This window comes from Bidens hawaiensis, unplaced genomic scaffold (assembly GCF_021521415.1).
Source record: "Bidens hawaiensis isolate Kalapana, Puna unplaced genomic scaffold, B.hawaiensis_p1.1 tig00008505_1, whole genome shotgun sequence".
Taxonomy (NCBI): Eukaryota; Viridiplantae; Streptophyta; class Magnoliopsida; order Asterales; family Asteraceae; genus Bidens; species Bidens hawaiensis.
Genome location: NW_027491606.1, coordinates 310,310 through 321,506, shown reverse-complemented (window position 1 = coordinate 321,506; position 11,197 = coordinate 310,310).

Below are 11,197 nucleotides of genomic sequence, written 5' to 3'. Positions count from 1 at the left end.
GAAGTTTCTACGAGCAAGATTCCAAGACTTATTGGACAAGAGAACTTTATAAAATGGAAGGTGCTTTTCGAAGCCGTTGTAAACTACAATGACCTAGAACTCTGGACATCTATTACAGAGGGAAACTATGTTGCTTCCACTGCTGCAAACAACAGTGCCACTGTAGATCTAAAAATGAAGAAAAGAGATGACAAAGCACTATCTATGCTGAAGCTAGGTCTGTCTTGGGAAATATTGACAACTGTCAATCATCACAAAACTGCTAAAGATATGTATGATACAGTTATTGATATGTTTGAGGGCAACACAGAACTAAGAGACATTAAGAAGGATAGACTGAAGCAACAGCTGGATAGATTCAAGTTCAAAGATGGTGAAAGATTAAAATCAGTTTTGCAAAGGTTCATGGTGATTGTGAATGATATAAGAACATTTGACCTGCAAATCTATGATTTTGAGTTATACAAGAAGCTTCTGTCATCTTTGTCTGGTGAATGGACAATGGTATACAGCCAGCAAATTCATCAACGAAAAGGCCAATTCCCAACTTTAAGTTGGATGATGTGATAGCATTCCTCAAAGCGGCAGAACATGAGATGATTGAGAATCACATGATTAGAGAGGATAAGCCCAGTTTTTCAATGAACAATGCTCTTGTAGCACCGATGGGCAATCTCTCTGTCAAGAATCAGCAACCAATTAGTAAAGAGCCTTCTGAGACAAATTCAACATGTGGTGGACAGACAAGATTCAATGTCCAGTTGATAGAAGATGATGCTGCCTCAACAGCAAGTGGACAGTCTACATTTGTGCAGAACAATACAAGCCAGGGAACTTATTACCAAGCATTGTTCTCAATGTTTACTGATTCTTATCATGCATTTGTGGCCAAGAACCTGATCAACACAAGCATTGTGAAGGAAGACCTTGAGCAAATTAATGCTGATGACTTAGAAGATATGGACATCAAATGGCAGGCAACCATGTTAGTTGTGAGAAGCAAGAGACTGTTCAACAAGACAGGAAGAGCAAGCTTCAATGGATCCAATGAAAGAATAGGTTTTGACAAATCAAAAGCCATCTGCTACAACTTTCAACAACCTGGACACTTCGCCAGAGAATGCAATATGCCCAAGCAAGTGGGAAATCAAGTGAATCAAAATCAGTTTTACCAGAATCAGAATCAAAACTTCCAACATCAGAGAAATCAGATCACCAATCAAAACCCATATCAGAACCAGAATAGACCCCAGCAGCAACCTTTTCAGTCTCAAAGAAATATCCAGCTACATATTCACAATAACCAGAACAAAGTCAATCAAAATAATGTGAATCAGGTTAGAGATCAAGGGAATGTTGCAGTCACAAGGGTACCTCAAGATGGGAAGTTTGACTGGAGTAACCATGAAGCAGAGATGGAAAAAAGCAAATGTTGCTTTCATGGCCAAGGTGCAGGACAAACCAGAATCTTCAAATGCACAGGTACATTCGGATATCTCTATTTCTGATCTTCTATTAACAATTGATGAGCTTAATCGGGAAATTGGAAAGTGGAAGTCAGAATGTGGGAGAAAAGAAGCTTTTCTGAATGCGTATGAGACCAGTGAGGCAACCTATGAAAACCAAATCAAGGGCTTAGAAGAAGACTGTAGGCAAGCATACAGAACTCAATCAAGAATGACTGTTGAAATTGTAAGGCCCCGTTCCCGGTAACTCTACTTTAGTGTTGGATTTACTCATAAACACAGTTCTAAAATCAGAGTTAATAAAAACTTTCGCGGAATAACTAAAACTTAATGCGTTACATTACAAAACATCAAATCATGTCTTAACATACAAGTTGTCTTTTCATAAACATTAACATAAAATAGTTATGACACTTCTTCATAGATGCCAGTCTTTTTAGCTCGTGCCATGTGTCCCTCCTCAAGCCAGCTGCCTCAACCTTTTTGCCTGCGTGCATACTAAAAGCCAGCTACGCTGAGTGAGTTCTAGTTAATCAATTTACATACATTACATTCATACCACACTCATACGTGTCCGAAGACACGTATTCATACCTTATTTACTATCACTTCTTTCATACATACTTTACATACATACATACATTCTTACATACTTTCTTTCATAAAACCCTATGGTATACCATAAGCTATTATCTTAAACATCACAGATATTATAAGGATCTGGTCCCTAATATCACAGATATTGTAAGGGTCTGGTCCCTAACATCACAGATATTATAAGGGTCTAGTCCTTAACATCACAGATATTATGAGGGTCTGGTCCCTATCATCTTCGATATTATGAGGGTCTGGTCCTTAACATCTCAGATATTATGAGGGTCTGGTCCCTTCTGTCTCGAATAACCATACCTTATCATACGTGCATACTTTACATATATTCTAGTTATAAATATATATACATACACGTATCATACACTTACCAATCAAGTATGTGTATTATCTACCACATAGGAGTATGCACACAGCCCCGTAAACATAACAGATAAAGGGGGCTAGAACTCACCTGGAGTAGGTTTCTCTCGCCGTTATTGGTAATGCCCTTCCTTGGTTGTGCACGGCTAATTGTACAATACATTACGCCTGTTAATTATCCATTACTACTACTTCCTACATCTAAGTTAACGAGACCCTCAACTAACGGGGGTCCGGGGGCAGCGTCCTTGGTAGCGGGGTCTAGGGCGGCAGCCCCTAGCAAGGTCCAAGGGGCAGAGCCCCTGACAGGTCAGCTTGGAAAAATTTTATTTTCATTAACAGTCCTTTAACAAAAATGCATCAGAAAATGAATTTCAAGAAATTTCGCATGGAAGAATTTTGCATGGAATAATTTCGCTTCGCATAACTTTTTCGCTTCGCATGGCTGTGCGATGCGAAATATTGATTTCGCTTCGCCTGGCTGTGCGATGCGAAATCGACTTATGCAAAAATACCTCCTTTTCTTATTTTTTTTTTTGCCATTTTAAGCCAAATTACTCCGTGACTCTTCCTTATGACCCGATTTTACCCTTTTTATGGGTTTTGGGTCATACCAACTTTGTATACCCGTGTTTTATGAGGTCCGAACATCACATTTTTGTCCTATATCATACCCGTAAGGTTATAACTCACCAAGTTTATGGTTTTCTTACATCTAACAAACCGATCTATCATTATATCTGTTTGCATGTCGATTTTAACCATAAACTTAACCCTTTGGCCGAAGCTTACCTTTTGTTCTCGGGTTCGGTTCAGATCTGAAACAACTCGAGGATCTGGACGTTATTCTTGTTGTTTTATGGTGTTTACACCCACGATACGTTCTTCCTTTAACACGGATTTGGATCCGGAATGTAGAGGGAAAGTGTGTGTTCTTGAGTGTGTGTGTTGTGAAAGGAAGTAAAATGGTGAAAGGAATGAGGGGTTGGGTTTATATAGGGTGGTTATGGGCCCCATAACCCACTCACAATTCCAAATTCAATATTATCCAAACACTTAACACACGACTAATTTAATGACACACAGTTAACAACAAAAGTTTCCGTTATTTATTATTTAACAAAAGTTGGATATTACAGAAATTGAGGGATTGAAGAAGATGTATGCAGATGAGAAACTTAAGAATGCTGAACTGATAATTGAAATGGATTTCCTAAAGAACCTAGTGTCTACTGGAAACATAGTTGGATTTGAAGACAAAATGACAGATGAAGAGAAGTACAAGAAGGTACCACCACCTTTTTGTGATAGTTATCTACTAAGAGTAGACAAGGAGAGTAGGAATGAGTATTTGAAACAGTTCAAGAATGTGTTTGAAGACAGAACTGAGTTTGTAAAGAGGTATGAAGATTTAACTGTTGATGACAAGGGAGAGTTTGTGATAAAGAAGAATGAGAAACCAAAACAGAATGAGCTTGAAAAGAAAGAAGAATCAAAGAAGAAATGATGTGAATACTCCAGTGATGGAAATACTTGCAGTTGTGGTAGTACCAAATTATCAAAAGGCAAGAAGAAAAAGAAGGGATCGAACAAGAAGAAAGATGAAAAGATTCCACTATTGCCAAAGATAACTCCCAAGATGAGGAAGCATCATGAACAGATGAAGAGAGAGCATGTGGTATTTGACATTTGTGCCAGACCTCAACCACAGAACAGAAATGAGCAATCTTCAAGCTACTCATATGATCAACATCCTCCAATCTATACAGTTTTCTCTAATCATGAATTGTTTGATATTGGAGATGTGGATTATGTACCAAAAGGGTTTCAGTAGAAGACAAAGAAAGAGTTAAATGAATGGAAAGACTATATGATTGATCAGATTGAGAACAACATTAAGTCACCAGTTGTGTCTGTTGGAACATACTCGGACTCAGAAGAAGAATGTGAAGTAGTCTATGAAGATCCACGACCAATTCCACTTCCAACTCCTGATGAATCTCCAATTGAATTTGATTTGCAAACTGATACACTTTGTGACTCATAATCTAACTGATTCTCTTATGTGTTTGTGCAGGAACAGTCCATGAATTGCAATGATGTATGGTATATGGACAATGGTTGTTCCAGGCACATGACCTTTGACAAGGAAGCACTCATCAATTATGAAAGAAAGTATGAAGGTCTAGTTGCTTTTAGGAGTGATGAAAATGGGGGGAAGATTGTTGGAAGAGGCACACTCACTAATGGCAAGGTATCCTTTGAGAATGTGCTGCATGTTGAAGGACTACAATATAATCTACTCTGCATTTCTCAAGTTTGTGACAAAGGGTACAAAGTGGCTTTCAATGATGAACACTGCCTAATCCTAAAGCCCTGAATTTGTGATTCCAACTGAGATGATTATGATGATGGCTCCAAGAAATGGCAACCTCTATGAGCTTATAATGAATACTGCTACATTCAGGGGTGGTTCATGTTTTGTTTCAAAAGCCACTGAAAGTGAAACTAAATTGTGGCATAGGAAGATGTGTCACGTCAATTTGAAGAATATGAACAAGCTAGTGAAAGGTGAACATGTTGTTGGCCTTCCCTCCAGAGAGTGTAAGCTTGAAGAAAAATGCACATCTTGCCTAAAGGGAAAACAACACAAATCCTCTCACAAAAGCAAAATGATAAATACCATTGATGAGGTATTGGAACTGATTCACATGGATCTCTTTGGTCCGGTGAGTGTTCCAATTATTGGAAAGAAACGATACTGCCTGGTGATGTGCTGAAACGCGGTCTATAAAAACCTAACCTACTTAGACACTCTAGTTTTAAATTTATAAATCTTGACTCTCCTAATGATAGACCACTAGACAGGCAAGTGTACCTATCGACTATAGTAAAGCCTAATGAAGTCCGGATGTCGAACCCACAGGACACTAGCGACACCTAAACTAGACTCTAACTAAATTAAACTAAACTGAATTAATTGATTTTTATGTTTTTTTATTATTAAATATAAATTAAAAAAATACTTAAACTAAAACTGACACGGAACAAATCGGGGTGAAACTTATATAGGGGAAATAACTACCTAGGTAAGGAATCCAACTAGTCAACTTGGAAACTCTTGGAATTGGATTTATGATTGGTAGCCGGATTCTAAAAATATGAAAATTAAGGAATAACTAAAGTATGCTAGATTACCTCCCGGTCTCACCAACAATACCTAAGAACCCTCAATATCATGTAAAGCTCAACGGTTTAATGGTTCAGATCACCTCCCGTTCTCACCTTACCTAACTATGCAAAGGTACCCAAAAATTAAATCACCTCCCGGTCTCTCTAATCACAAAACACCCTAAGGCGTAAGGGGTATTCTTATTAAATTCGGTTATAATTCTTATCTGTAAGAATCTAAAGAAGTCTAGGGTAACTCACTCCCGTGCAATCACTACCCAAACCCGCAAAAGACCAAAACAGATGACACTTAATTACCTCGCGGTCTCTCAAGTGGCAGAATATAAGGTATCTCTAAACTCTCAATTACTGTTCCTATGGTAAATGTTAACAATAAACCATAAACTAGTTGTAAACACACAGTAAACAACCTAATACGCATCCATACATGAAAGACGTTCACAAAGACGCATATGGAATAATAAATTAATCATAAATTAATACGAAATACGCATACGCATCATAACCAAAGACAATAAAAACTTTTACCAAAGCATGAACCAATCAATAAACAATCCAAAACCGAAAACAAAACAAGTCTAACAAGTATTCATCCAAACCCAGGTAGTTTACAGGTTTAGCCGCACATAATGATTGATGAAACAAAGATAAAATATAAGTTACGGTTTATCGTAAAACAAATAATATTAATTAAGCTACCTGTCTGTGAGCTTAAATTAATTGAGCTGCCTACCTGCTAGCTTATTAATTCACTCTTTCATGATTTGACTTTATGGTCCGTTAGATTCTCTTTCAGCAGCTAGGCTGCCTGCTTGTCTAACTTTTTTCTTTTTTCTTGCTTCCGATTCCCGCAGCCGTGAACACCTCCAAGTGCTTGAGTGATTGCTTTCTAAATTTGTTCTCTTTCTTCCCAGTTCCGCCGCACAGGGGGCGGCTCCCCTCTATGGTCCGTAAACCCTCTTCTACCGTGTCCCCTCTCTTGATGTCCTCTAACATTATTCTTTATTTAATTTTGAATTTACCCTCTCGATGACCTAAGCCCATCAATAGATGCCATGTCCGGTCCAAGGTCTCATTGCTTTTCTTTCACTTGGGCCTTTCTTAATTTTTCTTTAGATTTTATTTAAAATTCACTTTTCTGGATTAGCTTTGGCCCTACATTTAATATAGAATGAATTACAATATAGAGAATTCAACTTAACTAATAACAATACGAACAAATTCAGCAACGTTCATGGTGTAAAACTTTTACCCATCATTTCTTTATTATATATTATTTAGGTAAACAAGTCTCATAATTAATATATAAAATTAATTCTTAACAACAAAAATGATAACTATGATAGATATAATTTGTTTGAACGCTCCACTCATCGGTTTCATGTTTAGTAAAAAGAATCCGTTTAAACTCGTTTGATCATGAAACTTATAAAATCTAAATATGAATCAATTAGGCGAATTATTTAATCAAAACAAACCTATAGTTATTTCAAAGTGTAGGAAATATTTATAAAATATATATATAATTTAGCCCATATCACCTGGTAATCACAGATGACTACTCAAGATTTACTTGGGTTTACTTCATGAGTAGCAAGGATGAAACCCCTGAGTTGATCAAGACTTATTTGCTGAAGATGGAAAATCAACTTGAAAGGAAAGTTAAGGTCATTAGAAGTGACAATGGAACAGAATTCAAGAATGGATTAATGAAAGAAGTATGCACTTCTAAGATTATCTCTCAATAGTACAGTGCTCCAAGAACTCATGAGCAGAATGGTGTTGCAGAGAGAAGAAACAAGACATTGATTAAAGTTGCAAGGACCATGATTGCTGATGCAAATCTGCCAGTCACATTCTGGGCAGAAGCAATCAACACTACCTGCTATGTGCAGAACAGGGTTCTACTAGACAAGGCTCAAAATAAGACTCCATATGAGGTTATCTTCAAAAGAAAACCCTATGTGAAGTTTTTAAAGCCTTTTGGATGCAGATGCTCACTTTTGAATACAAAGGACTATCTAAATAAATTCCAGTTAAAATCACTGGAATGTTTCTTTATGGGCTACTCATCTCATTCAAAGCTTATAGAGTCTATGTGAAGGAGCATATGGTAGTCATTGAGTCTTCAGATATCATCTTAAATGAAAACCATTTCAATAAAGTTGAAGGACCCAAATGGCTCTTTGATTTGGAGAAGATGATCAAATCCTTCAAGATTTATAATGAAGACACGGATGACAGCATGTACAGAACAAGTGTTGATGACAAAGGAAAACAGAATCAACTTGATCTGGACAAACTGTGGTCATCAGTTGCTCCTGAGACAAACGGATTTACTTTTGAAAGAAGCAATCAAGGAGCATGTGAAATGGATATCACTGGACAAGAAGTTGCAGTTGAAGTTTCTAATGAAGGACCAAGTGATCTGGAGAGTGAACCTATCCAAAGTCAGCAACCAGTCCAAGCTGAAATGACAATGAATTTGAAGACAAGTTTCAATCTTTGTTTGACTCTCTCCAAATTGGGTCAAATGAAGCATCATCTTCTAAAATTAATCAAACTCAAGAAGTTGCTGAAACTCAAGAAGGAATTGAATTTGAAGCTGCCGAGATAAATATGACAAATCTTGAAATAGAGGTTTCAGCACAACAAGTTGTGCAGACTGCTTCTGTTGAGATAAATCATCTTGTAGAGAACATCATAGGAGACTTGCAAGAGAGAGTGATAAGAAGTTCCTCTGAAAAGGCAAACATCTGTCTGTATGCTTGCTTTCTATCCCAAGTTGAACCAAAGAACATCAATCAAGCTTTAAAAGACAACAGCAGGGTAGAGGCTATGCAGGAAGAGTTAGCTCAATTCAGAGACTTACATGTATGGGACTTGGTTGACAAGCCTAGAGGCAAGTATGCTATTGGAACCAAATGGGTGTTCAGAAACAAGAAGGATGAGACAGGAATTGCCATTAAAAACAAGGCAAGACTGGTGGCTCTAGGGTGCTTACAAGAGGAAGGGGTGGACTTTGAAGAAGTATTTGCTCCAGTTGCAAGACTTGAAGCCATCAGGATCTTTCTAGCATATGCAGCATCTATGAACATAAAAGTCTATCAATTAAATGTGAAATCTGCATTTTTTTCAATGGAAAGATAGATGAGGAGGTGTATGTGACTCAACCTCCAGGATTTGAAGATCCAATCCATCCTAACAAGGTGTATAAGCTTAGCAGACTACACCAAGCTCCTAGAGCATGGTATGATGAGATATCAAACCACCTATTAGACAATGGTTTCTGCAGATGAGCTATTGACAAGACCCTGTTCTACAAAAGATGGAACAACGATCTGTTGCTGTTGCAAGTCTATGTAGATGATATCATCTTTGGCTCTACCAATGAACAAATGTGCAAAGAATTTGAGCAAGTAATGAAGTCTAAATACAAGATGAGTTCAATGGGAGAAATGAACTTCTTCCTTGGACTTCAAGTGCAGCAAAAGGCAGATGGGATCTTTATCAATCAATCAAAATATGTCCAAGAGATTCTTAACAAGTTCAAGTTCCAGGACTATAAGACAGTGTCTACACCAATGGACACACATGAGAAGATGGTACCTGATGAGAAGGGGGAGCTAGTGGACCAGCATGAATATAGGGTCAAGACAGGATCACTGATGTATCTTACAGCATCCAGGCTAGATATTATGTTTTTTGTGTGTGTTTGTGCAAGATTCCAAGCTAACCCCAAGGTCTCACACATGCTAGCAATAAAAAAAATTTTCAAATATCTCAAAGGGAAACCAGATTTGGGGATTTGGTATCCAAAGAACCCTTCTTTTGATTTGATGGCCTAAACAGACAGCGACTATGATGGTTGCAACATGAGTAGAAAATCATTATCAGGATGCTGCCAGTTTTTAGGGAACAGGTTGGTGTCATGGCAATGCAAGAAGCAGACTACAGTGTCCATCTCAACTGCTGAGCCTGAATACATTGCTGCATCCGCTTGCTGTGCACAGGTTCTAAGGATTCAGAATCAACTGCTGGATTATGGTCTGAATTTCTTACTTCAATTTTGAATGATAATACTGTTGCTATGTTCAGTGTTAAGAATACAGGATATAATCAAGCCTACGGTTATATTATAGGTATCCTAAGGGATAACCTAATCCTTTATAACCAATGGCACTGATACCAACTTCTGTCACACCCCGTTAAGCCACTTACGGAAGCGTAAAATGGTAATGTCACAGACACAACTGATATCAAATACATTGTTCATAAAGAAACATTATTAACTGAATTTACAATATTTACGTTGTTTTAACATATTTTACAAAATAGGTGATACAATCGAAACTAGTTCTTCAACTTCCTCACTTCTAACTTGAATGCTTGTACCAGATTACATAACATCAATCATATCCAAACAGGTAGCACATAAGCACTTTACTCCATTTTCTGAATACATGAAAGCATGTTAAAAATAGGTCAATTACAAATAGTTTGTGAGTTTCATAACTTTTTACAAAATCAGTTATGTGTACCACACAGTCATAGTTTGTATGTATGCGCGTATGTAAGAAAATGTATTTGCGTTTGTATATGTACTTTTATGTATTTGTATGTACATATGTATGTACATAATTTTATGATAAAAGTTTGAAATTACGATAAAATCGTGACTGTTCGTTCGTACTACGTGCCTTCATTTTCCATGTAAACTCAACTACTGTGACTCCCTTTCTGCCCACAACGGTTTCACTTAAGGTCAACCATTACACCGAATTTATATATATGTGTGTGTGTGTCTATATATATATATATATATATATATAGTATTTCCTACACTATAGTATTTCCTATGCCTATCCACATAGTATGCATATAAATATATGTATATATACATATACACATATAGTATATTTCACGTATCATCAATCACGTTGCTCCCCTTCCGCCCACAATATGCATAATCACATTATTTTCTTGGCATTCATGTAATAATCAAATTAGTTTGTTTAGTTGCAGCAGAACTTGGCTCATAGGCCATACTCAACTGCAGTTTGTTAATTTGCAGCAGAACTTGGCTCATAGCGCATACTCAACTTTAGTTTGTTACTATTGTGGCCCCCTCCCGCTCACAATAGCCTCATGATCACCACAGACCACGTTATCCCTATGGCCATTACAGACCACTTTGTTCCCCAAATTAGTTGTGTTTAATATCACATAACGTGTTTGTATAAACATGTTGTCACGTGTAATTTCATTATGTTTTGTCATTCATACTATCTCCACCTAATATATCAATCAACGATAATAATTACCTTTCATCAGCACGTAGTCAATTATTATATTTGTAGGGACTTTTCATATATAAATATTCAGATAATTTATATCTTGAATCGTTTTCAGATGGATAACGTGTATAAACATGCTTTACACTCCAAAAGTTCGTAAAATAGTTTAAAGAGTGAGGTCATGAAACTCACGGTTTTGTAGGCACTCGGTGCGAGGTCAGCTCGGGGTTCGTTTCCCTTGCTATCTCTTAGTCCCTATAGTCAATATTA